Genomic DNA, 25,711 nt, shown 5'->3' with positions numbered 1-25,711 from the left:
CGGGTTAGAGTCCCGCTCCTTGAAAGCGGCAGCTATAGCCTTTAGCTCAGTGCTGATGTTGCCTGTAATCCATGGCTTCTGGTTGGGGTATGTACGTACGGTCACTGTGGGGACGACGTCATCGATGCACTTATTGATGAAGCCAGTAACTGATGTGACGTACTCCTCAATGCTATCTGAAGAATCCCAGAACATATTCCAGTCTGTGCTAGCAAAACAGTCCTGTAGCTTAGCATCTGCGTCATCTGACCACTTTTTTATTAACCAAGTCACTGCTGCTTCCTGCCTTAGTTTTAGCTTATAAGCAGGAATCAGAAGGATAGAGTTATGGTCAGATTTGCCAAATGGAGGGCGAGGGAGAGCTTTGTATGCGTCTCTGTGTGTGGAGTAAAGGTGGTCTAGAGTTGTTTTTCCTCTGGTTGCACATTTAACATGCTGGTAGAAATGAGGTAGAATGGATTTAAGTTTCTGTCACGAGAATTTCTATCTCAATGTTTCAAAAATTAACTTATTACTCATTTACATTACATTTACATTTACGTCATTTAGCAGACGCTCTTATCCAGAGCGACTTACAAATTGGTGCATTCACCCTATAGCCAGTGGGTTAACCACTTTACAATATTTTATTTTATTTTATTATTTTTTTTGGGGGGGGGGGGTAGAAGGATTACTTCATCCTATCCCAGGTATTCCTTAAAGAGGTGGGGTTTCAAATGTCTCCGGAAGGTGGTGAGTGACTCCGCTGTCCTGGCGTCGTGAGGGAGCTTGTTCCACCATTGGGGTGCCAGAGCAGCGAACTGTTTTGACTGGGCTGAGCGGGAACTATGCTTCCGCAGAGGAAGGGGAGCTAGCAGGCCAGAGGTGGATGAACGCAATGCTCTCGTTTGGGTGTAGGGACTGATCAGAGCCTGAAGGTACGGAGGTGCCGTTCCCCTCACTGCTCCATAGGCAAGCACCATGGTCTTGTAACGGATGCGAGCTTCAACTGGAAGCCAGTGGAGTGTGCGGAGGAGGGGGGTGACGTGAGAGAACTTGGGAAGGTTGAACACCAGACGGGCTACGGCATTCTGGATGAGTTGTAAGGGTTTAATGGTACAGGCAGGGAGCCCAGCCAACAGCGAGTTGCAGTAATCCAGACGGGAGATGACAAGTGCCTGGATTAGGACCTGTGCCGCTTCCTGTGTAAGGCAGGGTCGTACTCTCCGAATGTTGTAGAGCATGAACCTGCAGGATCGGGTCACCGCCTTGATGTTAGCGGAGAACGACAGGGTGTTGTCCAGGGTCACGCCAAGGCTCTTCGCACTCTGGGAGGAGGACACAACGGAGTTGTCAACCGTGATGGCGAGATCATGGAACGGGCAGTCCTTCCCCGGGAGGAAGAGCAGCTCCGTCTTGCCAGGGTTCAGCTTGAGGTGGTGATCCGTCATCCATACTGATATGTCGGCCAGACATGCAGAGATGCGATTCGCCACCTGGTTATCAGAAGGGGGAAAGGAGAAGATTAGTTGTGTATCGTCAGCGTAGCAATGATAGGAGAGGCCATGTGAGGATATGACAGAGCCAAGTGACTTGGTGTATAGGGAGAAAAGGAGAGGGCCTAGAACTGAGCCCTGGGGGACACCAGTGGTGAGAGCACGTGGTGCGGAGACAGCTTCTCGCCACGCCACTTGGTAGGAGCGACCGGTCAGGTAGGACGCAATCCAGGAGTGAGCCGCGCCGGAGATGCCCAGCTCGGAGAGGGTGGAGAGGAGGATCTGATGGTTCACAGTATCAAAGGCAGCAGACAGGTCTAGAAGGACAAGAGCAGAGGAGAGAGAGTTAGCTTTAGCAGTGCGGAGAGCCTCCGTGACACAGAGAAAAGCAGTCTCAGTTGAATGACCAGTCCTGAAACCTGACTGGTTTGGATCAAGAAGGTCATTCTGAGAGAGATAGCAAGAGAGTTGGCTAAAGACGGCACGCTCAATAGTTTTGGAAAGAAAAGAAAGAAGGGATACTGGTCTGTAGTTGTTGACATCAGTGGGATCGAGTGTTGGTTTTTTGAGAAGGGGTGCAACTCTCGCTCTCTTGAAGACGGAAGGGACATAGCCAGCGGTCAAGGATGAGTTGATCAGCGAGGTGAGGTAGGGGAGAAGGTCACCGGAGATGGTCTGGAGAAGAGAGGAGGGGATAGGGTCAAGCGGGCAGGTTGTTGGGCGGCCTGCAGTCACTAGTCGCAAGATTTTATCTGGAGAGAGAGGGGAGAAAGAAGTCAAAGCATAGGGTAAGGCAGTGTGAGCAGGACCAGCAGTGTCATTAGACTTAACAAACGAGGATCGGATGTCGTCAACCTTCTTTTCAAAGTGGTTGACGAAGTCATCCACAGAGAGGGAGGAGGGGGGGGGTTGGGGGGGGGGGGGATTCAGCAGTGAGGAGAATGTGGCAAAGAGCTTCCTAGGGTTAGAGGCAGATGCTTGGAATTTAGAGTGGTAGAAAGTGGCCTTAGCAGCAGAAACAGATGAAGAAAATGTAGAGAGGAGGGAGTGAAAAGATGCCAGGTCGGCAGGGAGTTTAGTTTTCTTCCATTTCCGCTCAGCTGCCCGGAGCTCTGTTCTGTGAGCTCGCCATGAGTCATCAAGCCACGGAGCTGGAGGGGAGGACCGAGCCGGCCGGGAGGATAGGGGACACAGGGAGTCAAAGGATGCAGAAAGGGAGGAGAGGAGGGTTGAGGAGGCAGAATCAGGAGATTGGAGGGAGAAGGATTGAGCAGAGGGAAGAGATGATAGGATGGAAGAGGAGAGAGTAGTGGGAGAGAGAGAGCGAAGGTTGCGGCGGCGCGTTACCATCTGTGTAGGGGCAGAGTGAGTAGTGTTGGAGGAGAGCGAGAGAGAAAAGGATACAAAGTAGTGGTCGGAGACATGGAGGGGAGTTGCAGTGAGATTAGTAGAAGAGCAACATCTAGTAAAGATGAAGTCAAGCGTATTGCCTGCCTTGTGAGTAGGGGGGGACGGTGAGAGGGTGAGGTCAAAAGAGGAGAGGAGTGGAAAGAAGGAGGCGGAGAGAAATGAGTAAAATGTAGACGTAGGGAGGTTGAAATCCCCCAAAACTGTGAAGGGTGAGCCATCCTCAGGAAAGGAACTTATCAAGGCGTCAAGTTCATTGATGAACTCTCCAAGGGAACCTGGAGGGCGATAGATGACAAGGATATTAAGCTTAAATGGGCTAGTGACTGTGACAGCGTGGAATTCAAATGAGGAGATAGACAGATTGGTTGGGGGAAAAATTGAGAATGACCACTTGGGAGAGATGAGGATTCCTGTGCCACCACCCCTCTGACCAGATGCTCTCGGGGTATGCGAGAACACATGGTCAGACGAGGAGAGAGCAGTAGGAGTAGCAGTGTTTTCAGTGGTAATCCATGTTTCCGTCAGCGCCAGGAAGTCGAGGGACTGGAGGGTAGCATAGGCTGGGATGAAGTCAGTCTTGTTGGCGGCAGAACGGCAGTTCCAGAGGCTGCCTGAGACCTGGAACTCCAGGTGTGTGGTGCGTGCAGGGACCACCAGGTTAGAGAGACAGCAGCCACGCGGTGTGAGGCGTTTGTGTAGCCTATGCGGAGAGGAGAGAACAGGGATAGGCAGAGGCATAGTTGACAGGCTGCAGCAGATGGCTACAATAATGCAGAGGAGATCGGAATGAAATGAACTAAACATCTGGGAAAGGAGAGATCAGGCCTCCCTCACCAAAAAAATATAACTCTCCCAACTTCCACCTCAGAAAATATAATTGTTTCACTGAACCACCCGAATAAAACTCTCCCAACTTCCACTTTAGAAATTAGAATTGTTGTAAACTACAGCGGTTCAATGTTTCAATGAATAGACTCAACTTACTTTATTCAGCTAGCTAACTATGACGCCATAGCTAACTAGCATGCTAGCATCCAATAACACACAGTTTAGCACCAATACTTGGTTACAACAAACTACCAATAGTGTGTGAACACACTAAACAGATAATTCGTGTCCGTGTCTAGTTCTTTCATAACGCAGCAATGATTAAACGTTGGCTAGCTAGCACAAAGATATTGTATTTAGCTACTACAGTACAGCCAGCTGGTATTGTTGGCTAGCTAGCAATGGCTGCTGTGTTGACTTTGTTTGAAAAACGGCGTCGCTGCGAACGAATGTAGCTGGCTAAAAGGATATTGTTTTTAGTTGCTACCGTTGCTAATAGCTACTCGCCAGCTAATCCAGGAGGTGAGTTAGCTAGCTAGCTTCGTGCTACACCCGGCACCGCCGAATACAAAAGTAACCTACAATAACTACATACAGCAACTACCCACAACAGCCCACGATGCCTACCTATACTACCTAATAAAATACAGCCCACGATGCCTACCTATAATACCTAACTACAATCTAAATACATAGTTTAAGCCTTACTCGACAAAGCCCAAGCTATGTATAAAGCCAAACTGGCAGACTGCAATCAGTAGCTGTAATTAAGTACAGCAGCTACCAACCACCTAACGTTAATGCCTCGGATAATGAGGTTAGAAAAACAGCTGAATGGTATTAGCTAGCTGGCTCAATCACAGGTACTCTTAAGCGTGAAATAACATTGGAAACAACTAACCACAGTTGCTAAAAGTTACCAGTAGCTACCCGCTAGCTAGCTAGCTAGCTTTGTTGGTCCAAGTAGTGGGTAAGCTAGCCTCGTGCTTCGCCGGGGTCCGCCGAATACAATACTTACCTACAATAATTACCTACAATAACCTACAATAACTACCTGAGTAAACTACCTATAATACCTAACTACAATACCTACCTACAATCTAAATACATGGTTTAAGCTTTACTCAACACCATATAAGAAGCCAAGCTTACCTCCTGCTAGAGAAAACACAACCTCTCCCGACAACTGCCAGGTACTTGAAAAAGCAATTACTCAGTCTGTATCCCAGAGGTTGTAAATCTCTAATAATCAGACCAAGTAGCCCAGCATACAATCATCAGGCTTTATTCATGAGAACGTTCTGCAACAAAATGGTCGTACAATTATTTTATACACACACATCATACGAAAATCCCACCCCGCTCTAGGTGGGCTGTATTTTTCCACTGTACACATTTTGTAAGCACACACCTGGGTTCAGCTCATGTGATTTTCCTCTGCTCTCCTGACCATTAGGTCACACGCACACACATACACACGTTCTTATCATTTCCTACTCCTTGCTCGGGCAGGCTGCATACTTCAGTTATCGCATCCTCACAATATCCTGCAAGCCTTTCACTCCCCTTTCCCTGTGTGTTTTGGGAACCAGTCTATACTCTGTTGCTGGGATATAAACACATTTGATTAATTCTCTAAGCTCTAGTCTACTCATTAGTCATACATTATTAGTTTAACTGAGGGTGTGACATTTTGGTCATATCTTACTCACACATTTCTTTATCAATCCACCCTTTGACTAAATTTCACACACACATTTAAAATACATTCTTATAAAATGAAACACACAACAAGGCATACAACTTGTTTTGCATATTAAATGGGTCACTAGTACAAAACACACTAAAAAAATACAATTTGTCTTGCATTGCTACCAAATTTTACTTCCAACCATAACTCACTCTCCTTGTTAGGATTTTCATTACGATCTTCATTAAAAAGATAATACACTAGACATTAAAAATAGTCTCATTCAATTGAGGTTCCTCAGGATTGAAATCTTCCGCATCGTTCACCAAAGCAGGAGGATATAGGTCATCATTCCATCGGTCTGAGTTTGGAACGGGTCCACACCTCACCATCTGCAGTGACACTGCCTTTCCCAACGACCTTAACACAAGACCTCGCACACACGGGATTAAACAGCATCCACATAACACCAAACTGAACATTCCTACCACTGTTGCCACAATCTGTTTCCATTTTCCAAACATATTATCAAACCAACCAGTTAGTGAGTTGTCAATGCCAGAGTTCTCAGCCAGTTCCTTTGCCAGCGTGGTGAGTCCCTGGAGGGCCTTGGTCACTGACCCGTCAGGTGCTGTATTATTGGGGATGAAAGTACAGCACATAGATCCAAACAAACACAAACCACGCCCGTTCAGCCAAAAGCATATCCAAAGCTATCCTATTCTGCCATGCCATTAAACTAGTTGCATTCTTATTAATTGTTGACCACCAGAAAATACTTGATTCAAAACCAGCTGCAATCTGATTCCTAGCTTTGAATTATTCTGGAACCCCTCGAGGTACCCCTATCCCATCGATATACACCCTCTCATCAAAGGATCCTGGGAGGAGGTCTCGCCTTCTACGTGACAACCCACCAGTTTTTTACATGTTGGATCGTTTGATGACAGTGAAAGGCATTACCAACTGGGCCAACGCACAGGTTCCGGTCCAATTCGCATGTAGATTAGGCCATAATCTGTTACCACCACACAACCACCAGATGTCACCACGGGCCTGATTTTGGTTCCTAAAATCCTCTGGCTGCAACAAAGAGGAGAGATTGGTCATGGTCTCTTTAGTTGTGACATTCTCAGTGTGGGAGCAGGAGCTAAGATGCCCTACCCCGTATCCTATCTTGTCAGTCCTAGAAAAACAATAATAAGATCCCCCTGAGACTTCAAACGGAGGTAACCTAGGTCAGGGGGACTTTGTTACCAGGGGATACAGATAGTGCAAGTCCATACAAGACTCCTTCACCACATTCCCAGGTGTCTTGAACAATTTAACCATGCAAGATAAACCTGATGGAGAGTTAAGGCCCGTCAAGGGGAACGGAGTAGTGGTCAATCTAGGTTTAGCTGTCCCACAGGCGTAACAGTCCTCTTGCCGCATACTGTATCCATTCCAACCATAGGTTCGGATCCCTATACCCAGTTTCCACCTCCACTACTTCCTTCAGATCTATAGTTTGCACTATCTTCACCACAGCCCCAGTCTCACTCACCTCAGTTGAAGGAGATATTTCACTGGTCGGGACTGTAACATCCGCTGGGTTGATCTCTACCCGGAAAGCCACTAATGGATCTTCACAGCATTTTCGGTCAAATCCAATATACCACAAACCCTCATCAGTAGCCTTTACCTGTTTTAGCGTGATTCGGACTTTCAGAGAGTACTTACCCTTGTATGGGTCGCACTGCCAACTCTGGTAATTCCCTACTTTCACGATACTCCACCTGCTCTTGTACTGTGTATGGAGATTCACATATCCCCACCTCTCGGTATGAGCAACTACATGATCCCAAGAGGTACATGGTGACATACATATATACCCACCGTCCCCTACAATATTACCAGCCAGTAGTCCCCAACTCCCCAACTGGTCCGCAAAGACCTCAAAGGTGATGTCCTTTCCTACAGTCACTAGTACTTCCCCTTTCCCTATGTTAAACTGCCTTCTCTGCCTGCTCTTACCTTCCTCGGGCCTGTCCTTACTGACTTGAGATAGATTAACTACTACTTCTGGCAGGTCGGGCGGGTTTGAGTGTGCTAGGAGTATGGCCCCCACAATCAGACAGCTACCTACCGTCAGCATACCTGTGAATCCCCACCCCCGCCCTGCGAACATGTCAGACGCCAGAGGCCAACCCATTGCTTTACCTTCTATCGAACTCACACAGGGATGATCAGACAGGGTAGGGGAATCTTCATTAAGGAGCCAACCCCCGAGCTCCTGTGTTTGTTCGTCAGGTGTAGCTGGGTTTACCTTTTTGCAGTGTGTGACATGCACCCAGGTGGATCTTTCGGCGATTCTTACAGCGAAGGCCATCATCAACAGGTCCTGATATGGACCTTCCCAAAGGAGCTGCTTCCAGTCTTTCTTCTTTAGGGATTGGATCCACACCCAGTCACCTGGTTGGATTGAGTGGGTTACCTTCTCCTTTAGTTCTCCTGTTGGGCACAAAATCTTTGACATACATGTTTGGTTAATGAACAGTCTCCTCATACGTTCTGCTAGAGTGTCTTCTACTTCTATGTCTGCCTGTTCTAGTCTTCCTAGCTCAGGCATTCTATATGGACTTCCAAAAACCTTTTCAAAGGGGGATAGTCCCTCTTTATCTGGGGTTATCCTAATCGTGATCAACACTATTGGTAGGCTTTGTACCCAATTTCTTCCCTTCACTCCGTGATAACTCTATAAAATCAATTTCCAATTGCTGGACTGGATATTTTGCCAGGGGATATTCCCCCTGGGGTGCTCTCTCTACCTTGGTGATTATCCTGTGCACAGATGACACATCTGGAACAAATGTATCTCCGTCTCTTTCTCATGCGAATGATGGGGATTTGGGCCTTGTTGGGTGTCTGTAGGATATCCTTCACGTCCGACTCGTTGAAGAAAAAATCTTCATCCAATACGAGGTGAGTAATCGCTGTCCTGATATCCAGAAGCTCTTTTTGGTCATAACAGACGGTGGCAGAAACATTATGTACAGAATAACTTACAAATAACGCCAAAAAACACACATAATAGTAGAATTGGTTAGAGGGCTGTAAAACGGCAGCCATCTTCTCTGTGACGAAGTTGACTGCCACGTGTAAACGCTGTCACACTGAGGATCATTGCCGTCACTATTATGACTTTTATTATTAAGAATATACTGTCAGGGCATCAGGTAGCCTAGTGGTTGAGAGCATTGGACCAGTAACTGAAAGGTTGCTAGTTTGAATCCTTAAGCCAGCAAGGTGGAAAAATCTGCCATTCTGCCCTTGAGCAAGGCAGTTAACCTCCAACAACAACTGCTCCCTGAGCGGCAATAACCTTGATTAAGGCAGCCCACCCGCACCTCTCTGATTCAGAGTGGTTGGGTTAAATGTGAAAAAACACATTTCAGTTGAATGCATTCATTGAATGCATTCATTTTATTGTAATACGTTATACCCTAGGCCACAAAGTGTTTACTAAGTGTCTCCTAACCTGTCCCGGCTCTACCAAAGTTTAAAAGTGTTTCCTAATCTGTCCCTGCTCTACCAAAGTAACCTGTTCCTGCTCTACCAAAGTTTTTCCTAACCTGCTCTACCATCCCCCCTATTGACACATTGCTTTACCCATGTGTCAATATTTCCGCATATCAAAACAGTGACTTTAATAATTTATCCTTATGCTAGACATTATCTCGTAGGATTGCCCCTTTCTTTACAGTATGACAATGTATGCACTCACCAACTGTAAGTCGTTCCGGATAAGAGCGTCTGCCAAATGGCCAAAATGCAAAATCTAATCAAGAACATAGGAAATATCTGTTTCCCCGTATATTGTTCCTGTCACCCTTCTTAATGTCATATTTCACTCATTTGCCAATATAATCCCTTACTTTGTGTAAGTAAGCAGTGATATTTTGTTCCAGGTATCTATTTAAAAAAATGTTTGATACGTTGTCTCCTTCTGTCCCTTAACATATACTGTAGGAGATTTCCCTCCATCCTGGGAAAAAACAAAAAACTCCCCCCTCAGAACACAGAATATACTGTCAGGGCATCAGGTAGCCTAGTGGTTGAGAGCATTGGGCCAGTAACTGAAAGGTTGCTAGTTTGAATCCTTAAGCCATCAAGGTGGAAAAATCTGCCATTCTGCCCTTGAGCAAGGCAGTTAACCTCCAACAACAACTGCTCCCTGAGCGGCAATAACCTTGATTAAGGCAGCCCACCCGCTCCTCTCTGATTCAGAGTGGTTGGGTTAAATGTGAAAAAACACATTTCAGTTGAACGCATTCAGTTGTGCAACTGACTAGGTCTCCTCTTCCCTATTATCTGTCACTTTATTCCTAGTTACAGTATATGTACATATCTACCTCATACCCCTGCACATCGACTCGGTACTGGTACCCCTTGTATATAGCCAAGTTATCGTTTCTAGTTGTTTAACTATTATGGCTTTTATTATTAAGTGTTTTACTTGTCTATTATTTCTCTATTTTCTTTCTCTTTGCATTGTTGGGAAGGGCCCGTAAGTAAGCATTTCACTGTTAGTCCACACCTGTTATTTTACGAAGCATGAATAACATTTGATTTGATTTTACCCTGTTACCTCTGCCTTGGTTATTTTCCTTCTCATTTTGGAGATGACGGACCCTATTTCTTTTTCTTTCTGTGGACCAGCTGTCATGTAGTATTTAGTCACCACCCCACTCATATCCCCCTCTCCGAGGCTGCCACTGTGACTTGACCGCCTGCCAGTCACCAGGGCCTATTTTTACCCCACCACCACCACAGCTAGAGCCACCCCAGGGGGAGAGGAAGGAACTGTCCTCTGACACGAAGACACCTTCCGCGGGTCTCGCACGCTAACTTGCCCCCTCCCTCTCACGTCAAAACTGAACAGACTGAAGGCCCACACACTCACATGCTCCGACATATACCTTTATTGGTTGACAACATTTCGATTCAAGCGGATCTTCTTCAGGACTGTGCAGGCCCACCATTCAACCTATGTGATGGCAATGATCCTCAGCGTGACGGCGTTGACACGCGGCAGTCAACTCCGTCACAGAGCGACTCCTTGTGAGTCACCTCCGGCACACTGACTGCCTGTGGTGTAGGGGGAGAGAAAGAGAGAAAAAGAGAGGAGAGAAAGAGAGTATGCTCCCAGTGTGTTTTTGTATGTAAGGAGTGGGCCTTGAAAGGGAGGATTTTGAGGGAAACTGGTTTGAGCGGAAGGCCTGGGGAGCTAATCTGCTGCCCCGGAGCTGATAAGACCTGTCCGCCTTTCAATACACCTGGAATAAGATCGATCATCCCACACACACACCCTGCCTAAACCAGGGAGAGAAAGAGATTGTGTGTGTGTGTGTGTGTGAAGAGAGAAAGAGAGAGGGAGAGACAGAGCAGGGTATATCTGATAAGGGGAAGAAATGCGACTTGGGAAGGCGAGGGGTGTGGATGGGGGTGTATAGTCCACGCTCGGTTTGGTCTGAACAGACAGAACAGATGTAATGTCGCCATGGCTGTGTCTGCATTATTGATGGCTGGGTGATCATGGAAAGGAAGGCAATGAGAGAGACAGAGGAGGAGAGAGATAGAGAGAGAAAGTGGGAGAGAGAAGTTGTGGTGACAGTGCCACACATGTTAAATGAAACTTAGTGATAAACAACACTATCTGTGCTCTGCAGCAACGATGTTTACATTTTCAAGTTTAAGTTCTATTAGTCGTATGTACGGGTATGCATGGTATACGTCGTCCAATGAAATGCTTTCTTGCAGGTTCCTTCTCGACAATGCAACAACAATAAGAAATAATAAAAGATAAGAATATGGCTTGTAGACAGAAACTGTCTCTGAGCCTGTTGGTATCAGACCTCATGCTCCGATACCATCTGCCCGACGGTAAGGGAGAGAACAGCTCATGGCTGGGGTGTGTGGGGTCCTTGATGATGCTGCATGCCTTCCTCAGGCGCTGTTTCGAGTAGATGTCCTGGATGGGTGGGAGCACAGTCCCAGTGATGTACTGGGCCGTCTTTACCACCCGCTGGAGGGCCTTACGGTCATGGACTGAGCAATTCCCGTACCAGGCCGTGATGCAACCAGTCAGGATGCTCTCGGTGGTGCAGAGGTAGTATTTGGAGAGGACTCGGGGCGGCATGCTGAATTTCTTCAGCCGCCTTAGGAAGTAGAGATGCTGTTGCGCCCTATTGACAACAGTGGTGGTGTTGTTGGTCCATGACATGATGAATTCTAACCTATTGGAGGAATTCAAGAAAGCAACTTCCTGAGATCTTCAACTTCCTCCACTCCTCGTGGCACCGGAAGCTTTTATGGAAGTGTGCTGCGAGCACTGTGAAGGCATGGCATCATGGCGTCCGTCCGGCTCCTGTTCTAATAGGCCCTAAGCCCTTGTCACCCTGACAGCTAATCAATGGCTGACTTTGCAGAGTGTCTAAGGAGCGCCAGGGCAGACAGGGTGACGCTGCCTAAGGAGCACCAGGGCAGACAGGGAGACGCTGCTTAAGGAGTGCCAGGGAAGACAGGGAGACACTGCCTAAGGAGTGCCAGGGCAGACAGGGAGACGCTGCCTAAGGAGCGCCAGGGCAGACAGGGAGACGCTGCCTAAGGAGCGCCAGAGCAGACAGGGAGACGCTGCCTAAGGAGCGCCAGGGCAGACAGGGAGACAGGGAGACGCTGCCTAAGGAGCGCCAGGGCAGACAGGGTGACGCTGCCTAAGGAGCGCCAGGGCAGACAGGGAGACGCTGCTTAAGGAGTGCCAGAGCAGACAGGGAGACGCTGCCTAAGGAACGCCAGGGCAGACAGGGAGACGCTGCCTAAGGAGCGCCAGGGCAGACAGGGAGACGCTGCCTAAGGAGCGCCAGGGCAGACAGGGAGACGCTGCCTAAGGAACGCCAGGGCAGACAGGGAGACGCTGCCTAAGGAGCGCCAGGGCAGACAGGAAGACGCTGCCTAAGGAGCGCCAGGGCAGACAGGGAGACGCTGCCTAAGGAACGCCAGGGCAGACAGGGAGACGCTGCCTAAGGAGCGCCAGGGCAGACAGGGAGACGCTGCCTAAGGAGTGCCAGGGCAGACAGGGAGACGCTGCCTAAGGAACGCCAGGGCAGACAGGGAGACAGGGAGACGCTGCCTAAGGAGCGCCAGGGCAGACAGGGAGACGCTGCCTAAGGAGCGCCAGGGCAGACAGGGAGACGCTGCCTAAGGAGTGCCAGGGCAGACAGGGAGACGCTGCCTAAGGAGCGCCAGGGCAGACAGGGAGACGCTGCCTAAGGAGTGCCAGGGCAGACAGGGAGACGCTGCCTAAGGAGTGCCAGGGCAGACAGGGAGACGCTGCCTAAGGAGCGCCAGGGCAGACAGGGAGATGCTGCCTAAGGAGCGCCAGGGCAGACAGGGAGACAGGGAGACGCTGCCTAAGGAGCGCCAGGGCAGACAGGGTGACGCTGCCTAAGGAGCGCCAGGGCAGACAGGGAGACGCTGCCTAAGGAGCGCCAGGGCAGACAGGGAGACGCTGCCTAAGGAGCACCAGGGCAGACAGGGAGACGGGTGGCTGGGGGTAGCGAGGGGAGGAGGGAGAACGGGGAGAGGGGTACAGGCCAGGGGCATTGGAATATATGGGCATGGGTGATGGGAGCAAATCACTGGCCACTTTAATAATGCTTTACTCCTCTCATATGTATATACTGTATTCTATTCTACTGTATTTTAGTCAATGCCACTCCGACATTGCTCGTCCTAATATTTATATATTTCTTAACTCCATTCTTTTACTTTTAGATATGTGTGTATTGTTGTGAATTGTTAGATACTACTACACTGTTGGAGCTAGGAACACAACCATTTCGATACACCCACAATAACATCTGCTAAATGTGTATGTGACCAATACAATTTGATTTGATTTGGTGCATCAGTACCACTTGCCGTGCGGTAGCAAAGAGAACAGTCTATGACTTGGGTGGCTGGAGTCTTTGACAATTTTCAGGGGCCTTCCTCTGACACTGCCTGGTATAGAGGTCCTGGACGGCAGGGGGCTCGGCTCCAGTGATGTACTGGGATGTACGCACTACCCTCTGTAGCGCCTTGTGGTCTAATGCCAAGCAGTTGCTATACCAAACGGTGATGCAGCCAGTCAAGATGGTCTCAATGGTGCAGCTGTAGAATCTTTTGAGGATATGAGGGCCCATGCCAAATCTTTTCAGCCTCCTGAGGGGGAAGAGGAGTTGTCATGCCCTCTTCACGACTGTGTTGGTGTGTCTGGTCCATGATAGATCCTTAGTGATGTGGACACTGAGAAGGTTGAAGCTCTCGACCCGCTCCACTACATCCCCTTCGATGTGAATGGGGTGTGCTCTGCCCTCCGTTCCCTGTAGTCCGCGATCAGCTCCTTTGTCTTGCTGACGTTGAGGGAGAGATTGTTTTGGCACAACACTGCCAGGTCTCTGATCTCCTCCCTATAGACTGTCTCATCGTCGGTGATCAGGCCTATCACCGTCGTGTTGTAGGCAAACTTAATGATGGTGTTGGAGTCGTGCACAGTCACACAACCTGAGCGTGGCGGATGTGTTGTTGCCTACCCTCACCACCTGGGGGCGGCCCATCAGGAAGTCCAGGATCCAGTTGCAGAGGGAGGTGTTCAGTCCCAGGGTCCTTAGCTTAGTGATGAGCTTGGAGGGCTCTATGGTGTTGAACGCTGAGCTGTAGTCAATAAGCATAGGTGTTCCTCTTGTCCAGGTGGGAAAGGGCAGTGTGGAGTGCCTCGAAGCGAGCATAGAAGGTATGTAGCTCATCTGGTAGGCTCGTGTCACTGCAGCTCGCGGCTGGGTTTCCCTTTGTAATCCGTGATAGTTTGCAAGCCCTGCCACATCCGATGAGCGTCAGAGCCGGTGTAGTAGGATTCGATCTTAGTCCTCTATTGACACTTTGCCTGTTTGATGGTTCATCAGAGGGCGTAGCGGGATTTCTTATCTCTCTCCACACACGGTCCTATTTATACACCAGCAGAAAGCAGAAGCAGACTTGTTGGAATAAAATCTGACATGTTTTAATGCTGTAAGATGAAGGCCTAGCAGATTATACTGGTGGGGTTTTAATGGGGCCGGTGGAGAGGGATAGAGCGCTAACGCTATAGAGCTAATACCAGTGGATGGATGGAACTAACGCTAATGCTAACGCTAATGTTACGGGGTCAGTGCAGTGACAGGACTCACTTTCCTACTCCCTTGTATGTATTTGCTACTGAAACGCAGGATCGTATTTGTAATCTCATTTTAAATACACAAATCCCTAGCCGCAATCCAATCAAACCTATAATACCCCCGCCAGGGCCGCGGACCGCACAGCAACACAGATGCCGAGAGAGCTGCCCCACCCCTCGCCTGTCACACACCCTAATACAAACTCTAAAGTAAACACAAACACACACACACTCCTGCATATATGCAAATACGTAGCAAAACGTAAGTCAGTGGAGGCTGCTGAGGGGAGGACGGTTCATAATAATGGCTGGAATAGAGCGAATGGAATGGCATCAAACCATGTGTTTGATGTATTTGATACCATTCCACTGATTCCGCTTCAGCCATAACCACGAGCCCGTCCTCCCCAATTAAGGTGCCACCAACCTCCTGTGACGTAAGTGCTCTCATAAATACACGCACACTTGTACATGTACACATGCGCACACACATACACACACATAAATCACAAACACACGCACACTCAGCCCTCTCTGATACCCAGCCAGCGGGGTTAAATGCAGTCTCTGAGGGATTTAATCCAGATCATTAAAGTGATTGAGTTTTCCTCAGAGTGCTGCCTGCCGCTCGCACCACACACACACACACCACAGGAGGTTGATGGCACCTTAATTGGGGAGAACGGGCTCGTGTTAGTGACTGGACTGGAATTAGTGGAATGGTATCAAATACATCAAACACAAGGTTTCCAGTTGTTTGATGCCATTCCATATGCTCTGTTCCAGACATTATTATGAGCCTCCTGTGACACACACATACAAACACACACACACACACACACAGATGATCCTCTAGGGGGAGCTGTGTGTCAATGACAATCCCACTGGAGGTCTAAACACACAACAAGGTATCACAGTTTTACTTCAAAGTTTGACGTTTGTACATTGCTATGGGTGAAGTCAAGGCAAACGTTGTTTTTTGATGTTTGAATTGAGACACTGTTACCTAACTCAGTAAAAGTCAAACAAAAAACACTGGAGTCGGGCTGGGGGGTTTCACATCTCGTTAAGTTAAGGACAGGGTTGAAAAACGTTTAGGAATTAATTCTGAGTGGTTAAGGGTTAAAGTTTGGGAAAGGCTTAAAACAGAAAACAAAAACGGATTGCCTACCACTGGGATTGAACACGCAACCCTAGGTGCCAAAGTGTGGCTTTTAAACCTATCCACCATCCCCATTCACAATGCCTTAGAAAGTCAGCAGCCTACTTGAAGGTAATAGCGCTTACCGTTGCCCCTAGTGGCCAGTTTTGATTATATTTGTAGACGTTCTTGGGAACTAGAGCGATCTCCCTGCCACACATGCCAGATTGACCCAGCTCTCGCTATCAGACCATCTCTCTCTCTCTCTCTCTCTCTCTCTCTCTCTCTCTCTCTCTCTCTCTCTCTCTCTCTCTCTCTCTCTCTCTCTCTCTCTCTCTCAATCACTTTTAGAAGGTGTCATGAAATGTGTCAAAGAAAAACAATATGTTCCCAATATGTCATAGACAAAGAGAAAAGTAGAGACATGTAGAGAAATGTCTTAACTTAAATATGAATGAACACAAAGAGAGCCCAGGACCCGTATTCACAAGGAGTCTCCGAGTAGGAGTGCTGCTCTAGGTTCAGGCCCCAATGTCCATATAAACTGATCCTAGATCAGCACTTCTACCCTGACCTTTAGCCTCCCACTCTCCCATGATCATATCAGCCTTGCTAATCAATTAAGAGTCAAGGAGATCAAGAACCGTAAGGGCGCAGACAACACTGAACGTTTACAATCCCGTTCACTCACCCTCTTACAGAACGGCTCAATGAGAGGCCGCATGATTTGAGTGCACACACTGGCCGTGTCTAAAATCTGGCTTGGCTACTACTTACTTAAACTGCATACTGTGTACTAATCATTCTACGTACCACGGCCGAAACGTACTACTTTTGGTGAGTTCAAGACAACTGGGAATTCGGAAACAAAATGAGCTCAGACTGGGAAAAATCATGACATCGGTGATCTTCAAGTAGGAGAGGTCGGTTCTCTACGTTGATGCCCAAGTTTCTGACTTGTAATTCCAAGTTGGATGACAGTTCAACAAATATTTTTCCCAATAGGAGCATATTGTCTTGAACGCACCATCAGTTAGGGCTTTTTATGAACCAGAAACGATTGTCTGTAGCCCAGTGAGACAAAGGAAGTCTTCCCGCCAAGACCAACATCCAAAAGTGGATAATGAAACAATATTCCTACTTAAAATAATGTGGGAAATGGTCAGTGGGGATCTAAAGAATAATCATGTCATATTGTTTATTATTTGTGATGTCATTAAGGATGGTATCAAGTAATAACTGTAACTCAGAAAGTGTAGATATTCTATCTATCAAGTGTACATCTAAATGTTGCATAAAATATATGATTAAGTATGAGAGTATTTTGGTGAAGATAGGAATGTTATTTTAGTTTTCTAATGAGATAATAGTTTTTCATATAAACTATGCACTGTGACTAGCCACGCCCCGAGTGACATCAGAGATCGTGTAAACATGATGGAACGCCCCTTTTACCCCGAATGCATAAAAAGCCTTGTGACGAAATTCACCTCAGACCAGCAGAGCCAAACGTTGCAAATTGTTGAATTTCTACCAGACCAGTGAGCCCCACAGCATAAAATGGTTGACACTCTACAAGACCAAGAAGCGGGAAGCTGAAGCTACACGTTACAAAATGGTTATACTAGAAAGACCAGAACACGTGAAACGTTAGTCCACACGTTTGAAATTGAGAAACTCTGAAACTCTCAACCTCTACACAATGTGAAGAAGAAGACAATGCACTAGACCTTATCATCTCAGTCTGCAGCTGGCATGTATAGTCGTCTAGAGAACTTTCACTAAAGACAAGATAGAGGACAATCCCTCTCAGACAACCGCTGGTACATCTGAAGTATCCATTCTAACCACCACTACGACCAGAAACTCTGACTGCGAGCCAGGCCTAATCATCCAACATCAGTGCCTGACCTCACTAATGCTCTTGTGGCTGAATGGAAGGATGTCCCCGCAACAATGTTCCAACATCTAGTGGAAAACTTTCCCAGAAGAGTGGAGCAGCAAAGGGGTGACCAACTCCACATTAATGCCCATGATTTTGGAATGAGATGTTCAACGATCAGGTGTCCACATACTTTTGGTCATGTAGTGTACATGGGACAGGTGTTGCCTGGCCAGAATTCTGAGCACTATCTCTCTCTCTCTCTCGCTCTGTCTCGCTCTTCCCCCATCTATCTCCCTCTTTATCTTGCTATATTTCCCTCTCTCTCGTGCTTTCGTTCTCTTGTTCTCTCTCTCTCTCCCCTCTTTCTCTCTCCCAGCCTGAAAATGAAATATTAACTTCCTGAGACGCGGACGGTTTCCTTAATGCACTTTGATTTCCTTTTTCTTTTCATCATACCAATGCATCATAAAATGATGTAATTGTACCATTTAATTGGAATCAGCTGGTGGAAACGAGAAAGAAAAGTTTGGCTCGCTAAATCCTGCTAGTGTGAGAGTATGACAACACATAGAGCAGTGGTCACCAACCGGTTGATCGACTGGTCGATCTTCAAGGCATTCCTAGTCGATCACCAAACATTTCTGTAGAAAAAACAACAATAAAGGCTTGCGCTCCTTTAGATGTTTTATTCGTGTTGCGCTATTGGCGGTAGGTGCACTTGATTCAGAAGCCCTGCGTACCGGGAAGGCTGGGAGATCTGTGGCTAAATCGAGTGTGCCTACTGCGCTGGCCAATTGGATAGCTCACATCACGGTGCCTACAGCTTCCACGACCCCGGCCACAGCAAAGTTTGATACTAGCCTACATGAGATTTCATAACTTTTAAAACCATGACTAGAGAGAGACTGTCAAAGAATACAGCAAAGAGCTGCTGTTTTTATGAATGAGTTCATCTTTACGTTTTTATTCGACACTGTCAACACTGTTTTTATTCAACACTATTACAAAACATAAAACACGCTTCTCCCTACTTCCACTCACACTGCAGCTGCAATGAATGAGTAGACAAGGGTATTGATAGCCCTGGGTTTTTATTATTAGTAGTAGCTCGTTGTGTCTATTTTAATATCAAGGAATATTTCACTTTCTCACTTTTGTCATAGGAACAACATTAATTTGTGTGTGTGTGTGTGTGTGTGTATTGGGTCCCCATTCTGAAGGGGGGTGGCGGTGTAACATCACGTTACAGTGGTGAGGCAGCCTTCAGGTGTGACAGAGCACTTCTCAGGTTATTATCCGCTGTCATTGTTTAATTCCTGCTCATTAAAGGCACCAGACAATGATGAAGCACCTCAATCCCTTCTTCTTTGTCTATTTCCCTCTTCTCACTATCTCTTTCTCCCCCCCCCCCCCCCCCCCCCCCCCCCTTGTTTTTCGTTCCCTTTGTGTCTTTGTAACATGCTCAAGGTCGATTTGACAAAGTCCTCAGTCCCATTTACAGTTTTTTTCAGTCACTTTGGCACCTTTTTCAGATGTAAGTGGCATATTTTATCTCTAAGTACAGAGTACAACTGATACAGTATCGCCTGTCTCTCTGCTTGAAATTCAGTAGCTTAAATTCAGAGTGAAATATATTGTCATATACAACCCAGGTATTTCAGCAGTACATTGTACAATACACTATAATTCCAAATGGTAGCACATAGAGCAGGGATCATCAACTAGATGAAGCCGCAGATGGTCGGGGGTGCCAGAACAGGCTGGGGCGGCAGGTAGCCTAGCGGTAAAGAGCGTTGGGCCAGTAATCGAAAGGTCACTGGTTCAAATCCCCGAGCCAACTAGATGAAAAATCTGTGGATGTGCCCTTGATCAAAGCACTTAACCCTAATCGCTCATGTAAATCGCTGTGGATAAAAGTGTCTACTAAAATGTAAACATAATTACAAATAATTTGTAGACGGCAAATTGACTGCAGGAAGCCCAAACAGATATTGTTTGTGTAAAACATAATTTCAAACCTTGCTTACAGTTCTATACGGTCAAGTGTCTCTCTATAATACTTGGGAACAGATTTCTTAAATTAAATTCACTTGGAGCTGATTTCCTGCCGTTTTTATAGTTTATTATGTCCAACAATGAAGATAGTTTTAAAATGTTCTTTAGAAAACTTGGGGGGCCAAATAAAATAACCTGCGGGCCAAATTCGCCCCGACGGGCCGCCAGTTGGGGAACCCTGACATAGAGTGACTCTTTCCCCTTTGTCCTTTTGAAGCACACAGGCTGATGGAGAATGACAATGTACTATTTACAGCCACATCCATATATGATTTTGTTTTACCTTCCAACATGAATTGTCAAATTGATAAATGTATGAGGTTCAGCAGTTCAGCAGTTTTTAAACTATATACATTAACTATGCACTATATAATTTTGGTTCAGTAGTTATCAGTTTTGAGCAATTTGATTAAGTGATAGTTAATTGTATTGTTAACAAATGACAAGAAAATCATATCAAAAGTAAAGTTAATGTTGCATTTTGAGAAGCAGATTGAATAAGAATCCAAATTGAAAGAGTGATTTGGTGCAGCAAACAAGTGACTTTGTTTGTTGTACTCAGTCAATTGAAAATGTGCTTAGAGTTTTTAAACATGAGCCATTTTGATGATCTTTTTTAATTTTGGTGCTTAGAGTTGTGAAAATGTACCAGATATTTTTTTTTATGGCACTAAAGTGATTGAAATAAACTGCAACCACTTGTTCACGCCATCGTATTCAACCCTCTTACTGAAGAGGAAATCTAGTTTCAATATGTCCTCATGTACAGTTGAAGTCGGAAGTTTACATACACTTAGGTTGGAGTCATTAAAACTTGTTTTTCAACCACTCCACAAATGTCTTGTTAACAAACTATAGTTTTGGCAAGTTGGTTAGGACATCTACTTTGTGCATGACACAAGTAATTTTTCCAACAATTGTTTACAGACAGATTATTTCACTTATAATTCACTGCATCACAATTCCAATGGGTCAGAAGTTTACATACACTAAGTTGACCGTGCCTTTAAACAGCTTGGAAAATTCCAGAAAATTATGTCATGGCATTAGAAGCTTCTGATAGGCTATTTGACATCATTTGAGTCAATTGGAGGTTATGCTTGACATCATGGGAAAATCAAAAGAAATCAGCCAAGACCTCAGAAAGCCCTGACCTCCATCCTATAGAACATTTGTGGGCAGAACTGAAAAAGCGTGTGCGAGCAAGGAGGCCTACAAACCTGACTCAGTTACACCAGCTCTGTCAGGAGAAATGGGCCAAAATTCACCCAACTTATTGTGGGAAGCTTGTGGAAGGCTACCCGAAACGTTTGACCCAAGTTAAACAATTTAAAGGCAATGCTACCAAATACTAATTGAGTGTATGTAAACCTCTGACCCACTGTGAATGTGATGAAAGAAATACAAGCTGAAATAAATCATTCTCTCTACTATTATTCTGACATTTCACATTCTTAAAATAAAATGGTGATCCTATCTGACCTAAGACAGGGTGTGTGTGTGTTTTTATGCATGTGCATGCATGTGTGCTTGTGCAAGCCTTGTGTTTTTAGACCTCCAGCTGGACTGTCCTTGACACACAGCTTCCGCTAGAGGATAATCTGTCTGTGTGTGTGTGTGTGTGTGTGTGTGTGTGTGTGTGTGTGTGTTTGTGTGTGTGTGTGTGTGTGTGTGTGTGTATATATACCCTCCCCATACACTAATACATCACACTCTTTCCCTTCTTTGAGCCCACCCCTCTCTTTATTCACATTTTGTTTTGTTTGATGTTTTGTTTTCACTCCTGTTTTCTTGTTTTTCTTTTTCATTTCTATAATTGTAAAGCGACTGTGGGTCTTTGAAAAGCCCTATATAAGTCCCATGTATTATTATTATTATTATTATCATTATTATATATGTGAGTGTGTGTGTGTGTGTGTGTGTGTGTGTGTGTGTGTGTGTGTGTGTGTGTGTGTGTGTGTGTGTGTGTGTGTGTGTGTGTGTGTACGTGTGGGTGATTAGTCTTCATCTGTCTGTATGTAGCTAGGCGGTGCCACCTGACAGCGATGGAGCACAGCGTAGTGGAGACGAGAGAAAATGAAGAGACAAAAATAAGCTCTCTGGTGTAATTATGCTCTCCTTTCATGGCCAAGTGTATGTGGATGTGACGAGCCTGCACAACGGCTCATTACAATCATTACTCTTAAGAAATACTAACACACTTTCTCTCTCTCTCACCCTGGGGTGTTCTCACCGTGTTTTTTGTTAGAATAGAATATAACTTTATTTAGCGATTATGCACTGTCGATGATAATGGAGACTTGTCTTTTGCTGACACAGTATCCACCCCACTGTTCTAGTCTAGTCCTGCTGTATTATGCATGACTACCCTCTAGCAATATACATAACCATACCACACCAGTGTACTGTAGTTGGACATAGAACTGTCTTTATAATACTTTTCCCTTATACATTGATATTGTCTGAGATTCTAGTGCCACCTACTTCTTCGAAACTTTGAAATACCTTGCATTACAGTATGCCACATGCTGGCACAGCACTCCTAATTACAATAGCAGCAGCTGACAATTAATGGCTATGGTGAGGAACGACACCTGTGCTAGGTGTGTGGCAATTATAGGTTCACATAGGTGTCTGGAGGTCCCTGTCTACTGCATGCTGTGGTGGAGTGTGTGTACGTTCGCATGTGGGCATCAGTGTGTATGTGAGTGTGTGTGTGTGAGTGTGTGTATGTGTGTGTCTGCATGTGTGGTGTGTGTTAGTGTGAACATCAGTGTGTGTGGCTCCTTACAGTAATGTGTACAGAGGGCAGATACATCTTAATTAGGCCTCTCCTGGTATGGAGATGGCACCCCACAGAGCCCTACAACAGTCTGGTAGAGTAGGATCATCACCCCCTCACTGCGAGAGACACAGAGAGTGAGAGAGAGAGAGAGCGAGAGAGAGAGAGAGAGAGAGAGAGAGAGGAATTGTGTTTGTGCGCATGCATAGTCTTAACTTTCCCTTGCTTTCATGTTTTGCCTTTTTTTTTCATTTAGTTGTGGGATGTTTGTCTGAATCTTTATCATATATTATATCATATGATAGGGATTCAGACAAACATCCCACAATAATCAACCAGGATATGACACGTGGGAAGTAGGGGTGCTGAGGGTGCTACAAGAACCCCTGAAAAATCCAAATAATAAAAAGGAATCATACAAATATTTTTTCACAAAAGTAGTGCAATAGGCCTTAACTAGTATTATCAGACCGATATAGACGTCTGTAGCGCGTGCACAATTTTTTTCATCAGCATTAAACAAAGTAGTTGTATAATTACGAACACTGTCTTGCAGGATTCAATAGTTGTTGCCGTGAGATAGTCAGCCTGCCACAAGGAGTCGCTAAAGCACAATGAGCCAAGTAAAGCCCCCCCGGCCAAACCCTCCCCTAACCCGGACAATTGTGCGCCGCCCTATGGGACTCCCGGTCTCAGCTGGTTGTGACACAGCCTGGGTACAAACCCGGGTCTGTAGTGATGCCTCAAGCACTGCGATGCAGTGCCTTAGACCGCTGCACCACTCGGGAGGCCTGAGATTGTCATTCTAAAGGTATCCAGAAAGAACAAAACCCTGCCCTCAAACGTTTAAATCAAAAGGTGCAAAGTTATGGGCAAAGACACAAAACATCCACATCAAATTAAATATTTTACTTGATCAAATAACATGGAAAACAACCACTTTTTGTGCAGTATTAATTTACGATCCTTACAAACCACTTAATGTAAATGTACATTACTTTATTGTACATAGGCTCGTCATCTAGGTTTGTACCTGTAGACTTTCCATCACCATGAAGAAAAACAATCCACAATACAGTAATTGAGTATATTGAGACATCAAGTGGTTTGTGATGATGTGGCTCAGTTAGTAGAGCATGATGCTTGCAATGCTAGGGTTGTGGGTTCTATTCCCACGGGGGACCAGTACGAAAATGAATGCACTATTGTAAGTTGCTCTGGATAAGAGTGCCTACTAAATGAGTGAATTGACCATTTCAGTTAGAAGATTTCAAGAAACTGGAAAACATATCAAGCAAGTATTTTCATATACCCCAAGTATTGTCAGATTGTTGTTTTGTACAGATAATTATCAGACTCAACGTACAAATGCTGGTAAACACTCAAATATATTTACTTTAAATTTGTTCACAAAAGTAGCGCACTGGGCCTTTACTAGTCCTGTATTAGAGGACCGATATAGATGTCTTCAGCGCGGGCAATTCTCTCCTCGTCAGCAAAAACATCACAGCACCCCCTCCCCCAAACTACTTCCCGCGGCTATGCAGGGAACTCCATAAAAAGACACTCATCTGACTTATATCCAGTTAAAATAAAACAAGCAGAGAATACAGCTTTTTGAATCAAGCCTTCAACATAATCAATGAAGTGAGAGTATACCAGGTTGCATTTTGCCAGACAGGCCCTCTCATGTTGCTCAGTGCACTGTCGAGAAGAATAGGTCTAATGTGGTGATTAAACTGTGAGTGTTGTCACATACTACCTCATGTGCTAGTCTAGATGAATGGAATACAAATGCAGATGCATCTACAGAGTCATTACAGTAGCATCTATTCACTTCATTAGCGGCCCTCCTGCTAATGTGCCGGCGCTGAGTGTGTACGTGTGTGTGTTTGTGTGTGAGAGAGAGAGCGACAGCGTGAGTGTGTGTTTGCTAGTATGTGTGTGTGCTTGTTAGTCGTTGTGTGTCTGTGTGTGTGTGTGTGTGTGTGTGTGTGTCGACTTCAGTTTAGATGTACACTAAAAACAGGTGCACACTTGTTGGGAGGAGCACATGTGTAGCAATACATTTGATTCTTAAGGATGAGCACTCACAGCAGCACTCAGCATGAATCTGTCTGAAGAGAGTCAAGAGACCTCTACTTACTGCACTACAGAGAGCCGTGGTCATTATTTAAAATACAAGAGTTCCACCATGCACTGTGCCTGCACAGTGACAAGTAACACAGTAACACGTGCTCCATGGTCATATTGGGGGCAAACATGGTTATAGTATTAGATATCTTATGCAGTAGTCATAATGCAGCCCACTGCCTTTTAGATTTAGACATAACTCACTACTTTTATTACAACTCGTTATTGTAACTTTTAACATGGCCCGAGGGGGTGTGGTATATGGCCAATATACCACGGTGCAATGCGGAGTGCCTAGTGACAGCCCTTAGCAGTGGTATATTAGCCATATAGCACAAACCCCTGAGGTGCCTTATAACAGTAAAAAGACATGTTTTGTCATACCCATGGTATACGGTCTGATATACCACGGGTTTCAGCCAATCAGCATTCAGGCTCGAACCATCCAGTTTATAATTAAGCAATAAGGCATGAGGGGGTGTGGTATATGGCCAATATACCACGGCTAAGGGCTGTTCTTACACACGACGCAATGCAGAGTACCTGCTTACAGCCGTTAGCCGTGGTATATTGGCCATATACCACAAACCCCCGAGGTGCCTTATTGCTATTATAAACTGGTTACCAACGTAATTAGAAGAATAAAATAAATGTGTTGTCATACCCGTGGTATACTACGGCTTACAGCCAATCAGCATTCAAGGCTCAAACCACCCGGTTTATAATCATAGTTTAGTAGGTGGGCTATCTCATCTGTGTGCTTTATGACTATATGTTTGCAGCATTGAGGTTGGGATCTCTTTTTCTTTCTGGGCAACAACCCATACAGTGCCAACCTCTGAGCTGGTGTCTTGCTGCAGAGAGCAAGAGGTCCGGGCACCCTCGCACACACACACGCACGCTCGCTCACACACTCTCTGATATCATGGCAATGAATGGGGCGGTAAATGAGATCGTTACTGATGTGTTGTAGCGAGGTGAGCAGAGGTGCGAGAGGAACGGGGTGGAGGTGTGTGTGAGGGGGGGTGCAGGTGGAGTGGAGAGATTGTGATTGTACATTAGAGAGACACAGACAGA

Source organism: Coregonus lavaretus (genome assembly GCF_964263955.1).
Source record: "Coregonus lavaretus genome assembly, chromosome: 27".
NCBI lineage: Eukaryota > Metazoa > Chordata > Actinopteri > Salmoniformes > Salmonidae > Coregonus > Coregonus lavaretus.
The sequence above is the reverse complement of the archived record's forward strand: the minus strand, read 5'-3'. Positions refer to the sequence as shown.